The sequence below is a fragment of the Rattus norvegicus genome, chromosome 1 (assembly GCF_036323735.1).
Source record: "Rattus norvegicus strain BN/NHsdMcwi chromosome 1, GRCr8, whole genome shotgun sequence".
Taxonomy (NCBI): Eukaryota; Metazoa; Chordata; class Mammalia; order Rodentia; family Muridae; genus Rattus; species Rattus norvegicus.
This window is the reverse complement of record NC_086019.1, coordinates 100,842,261-100,846,143: the sequence shown is the minus strand read 5'-3', so window position 1 is coordinate 100,846,143 and position 3,883 is coordinate 100,842,261.

The window sequence follows — 3,883 nt, the reverse complement described above, 5'->3', positions numbered from 1 at the left end:
TCTAGAATATTCAATTACTTTGGTGTGTAATCACTGTTATTTTGAAGCAAGGGATAGACTTATTTGTGCAATATTAGACATGAAAATACTTACCATCTAGAAGCAGTGGGAATGGGGTGGCAGTTAAATTTATATTGGAAGATACCTGCCAGAGGCTAGATCCTTTCAGAATCCTCCAAGAACTAACCTTGGAGAACCTGTTCTAAAAATAAGAATTTTTAAAAAAGAGCTACTGTACCCCAAGAATTTTGAAAAATCTGGAAGTTTCATGTGGTCAGGCATTTCATTTAAATCTCTTCACCAGAGTCTGTAAGTTTCTATTCTTTCCCTTTAAGGACCCATATTTAAGCATAAAAATTCTGTCATGGGTAGATATCTAAGTCTCTTTGGTAGTCCTGTCACTATTACAATTAGAATCTGGGCATGAAGTTCAGCAAAGTCAACTTTGGCCATTATCACTATTACTAGGCCTGAGGTAGAAGGTAGTGGTTTTGGACAAAAACCTATATAAGAAATAAAAAGAAGCAAAGATTGACAGAAGGGAAATTGTGATGCATACATGACATGACCTCAGCTAATTTGGCAAGAAAATGTCTGCTCCACCCATCAGTTATATCCAGTAGGCTGAAATACCCAGGTCCATATATGTTTGCCCAACTCAGTCCCATTACATGAGCATTGTGTAAGATGAGTTTTGTTTATTTGTTTGTTTTGTTTTCTTTGTTTGTTTGTTTGGCTTTGCTATCACAGCTGAAGCAAACCACATGAGGTCTGATACCTGGAGACCTTCTGTAGTCTGCACTTCTTAAAGCTGATAAATTCATCTCTAGGTTTCCTACAAGGATATCCTAAGATACACACACACAGTCCTTCTGACTTCCATAGTTTCCGGATGATACACCTCTTGTTGATAATCAGGTGTGTGCAACATGGTATTTATGTTCCCCCCAAAGGTTTTTGAAGCAGTTTTAAGGGACCAATAAGTCCATACTGTTTGGCTGCTCAGGCTGTATCTAAACCACTGTTTTATCATCCATATCATGTACAAATGAGAAAGTTAGTGATTCTGATGCTTCTGTTAGCAGATAATAGGACAACCTCAGCAGCAGTTAACTCCTCGTGGGTCAAAAGCCCAGCTTAAGGCTCTCTATTCTTCCTCCAAATGAAAGCTGAGACAAAGAATTATATCAGTATATTTGGAGGAGTGTTCCAGGCTACAGAGATACAATACGGATAATATAAAAAGTGGTTAAAAAAAGAAAAAGAAAATATTCTTTTAAAAACATTAGTATTGACTACCTGTGATGTGAACTATTGATGCTATTTTATGAAATGAGTCCTAAATTTTCACCTGCAAGATGAATAAGGGGAACTGTTTACACATCTTTTGACTTCAGCCTGTCATTGACCGGGGATGGCCTCAATTAATGCTTAGAGTTCCAGTTTCTATACTTCAGAGAAACAAACCAATCCTATCAAGTGTTCCACAGAAGCTCCTGCAGCTCTAATGAAGAGGCTCAAAGCATCCTCTCAAGGCAAGTGGAGAAGCTCAAACCTTACAAGTAGGGATCGAATCGTTCATGCATTGGGAATAGCAGGACCAGGTGAGGTACATATAGAAACCATTTTACATGAGGACCAAAAGCCAGAGAAGTGGAAGTTCTTAAAAATCAATGAAAAACAAATACTTTGTTAAGTCTCAAACCAGGGACAAATGGCTAACTGAACTGCCCATTAACATATCAAAGCAGATCTGGCTACCAGTTTCCCCCAACATCCCTCAGTCTCCCACAGGGCCCTCCTGGACTGCATATTTGACCCTTACCCTGAACTTTCCCGCCCAGGTATTGGGATAGGATTTCCTCTCACCCTTTCCACCCCTAACTTTTCTGACCCTTATGTAACTCCCCCATTTTTTGCTATGCCAGTTTCTTGGCCACCCACTTAATCAATGACTTCTCTCCCCAATTCTCTCTTCCCATGGTTTAGCTCAGGATCATAATCAATCTGAACTCTCCCAAATGTCCCTACTTTTAACTATGCAGTCGGTCCCCTTTATCTACAACAAACCTCATCCACCATACCCAAGAGCAATCACATCCTGCCTTCCTTCCTTTCCTATTTCTTTTCTTCATTCACCCTTCCTCCTTTGATTTGTCTCTGCTGCGTGCTTGGTTACAGCAGTGATGAAGCTTACTCCCCAAGAGAGGATTCTTTGCAAAGACAAAGGAAATTATTTCCCTTTCAGGTCTATGGGGATGACAGCAACTCCAGCGGAAGCGGGGCCCTGGCTCATTGAGTGATTTTTTTTTTTTTTTGGACTAGTGAACAAAACTCTAGGGCAAGCTCAAGCAAGTGGACTGCGCGTGTGGAAACAGCAGGTGCTTGGAGACCCTGCAGAAGGGAGATGTCAGCAATTTCTGGCACATAGAACAGTGTTTGGAGCAGAGCTCAACCTCAATGACACAATAGATGAAGGACTTCATGATGGAGGAGGAGTCAGAGGATTGGATAGTCACAGAGAATGAGGAATAAGTTGAAACAGTAACAATACAGTTTTTAAAATAAGGGGGGTATAAATCTTACTACTTAGGGAAGTCTTCAATCAGTCCAACCCAGAGGAAACTATAGGGAGGCGTGGCCTTTAGGAATAGGAACCAGGTAGCGGGCAATAAATAAGTAGTGGTATTTGGTGAGGTATTAGTGTGGTTTGGGGGTGTGGGACGATCTAAGAAAAAGAGCTGAAGTGCTTTCTGGTGAATCCCAAGCACCATACACAAAGGCATAAAGCCATCCTTCCTTCAGCACCACCCTTCCACACTTACAGTTATTATATTTATAATCCCTCCACACTTCCTTCCAGGTATTTCAACCCTGGCTCAGATGCTAATAAACTTGAGAGAGAGAGAGAGAGTTCATAAGAAATATCTCCATGTGACCTGCCTGTCTCTTAAGAACATTTTCGAGTCTGCCTTTGGTTTCTCCCTGTTCCTAGCATGGAAATTCAGTTGCTCCTGGCTGTACTAGAACGCAGATAAAGGCACACTTCGATATTCAGTAGAAGGAGGAGAAGGCCCAACCTATTTATGTGTTTACTTTGTCATGGGAGGGGGATGCTTGCTTTGTCTTGTGAAATCGATGACAACTTACAGCAAGCCAAATCCTCCTGGATGGTAATGGTCTCCTAGAGGTGCCTGTGATGAGCTTTTGCATTTTGCTTAAGGGGACACTGTAAATTATCTGAGCAAGGCTGAACCAGTAAGGACAAGGAAGGAATGCTAATGTTGCCAGCTTCCTGTGGAAGGGTGGGAGTTAGCGCCTCACCACTGTCTCTTAGCAGGCTGTCACGGGACACCAAAGAGCCTCTGTGTGGAACTACCCACAACACTCTTCTTCTGCTGATTCCCTGATACCAAATTTCTCCTGACCATCAGTGAATGTTCCTGTCATGCATTCTGCTGATGGAAATAAATGTTCATAAGATCCTAGGGCTCTGGAAAGTTCAAGTACCTGGCAGGAGGGCTGGATATGAAGACTTGGTGAGTTCATTAATGACTACATTCTCATTCATACACACCCACCTCATTCTTCCCTCCACAGCTTTCCATTTTCTTCTTCATCTATAAGTGCCTCACCCCCTCTTTCTCCTTTCCTTCTATTTAAAATTACTTTCATCAGGATATTATAGAAAAGAAAGGCATTCCTATGACTTTTTTAGGGAATAGAAATATTTATTCTAATTTTTATATTGATATTTCTTATCTTCACAGAAAAAAATTCTCAGTCTGAAATTCAGTGCAGGCTCATGGCTCGAGAATCTTGCTAATGACTACCCTGGGGTCCTAGAGATTCTAGTCCAAAATCCCAGTGTCCCTCTTCCAGA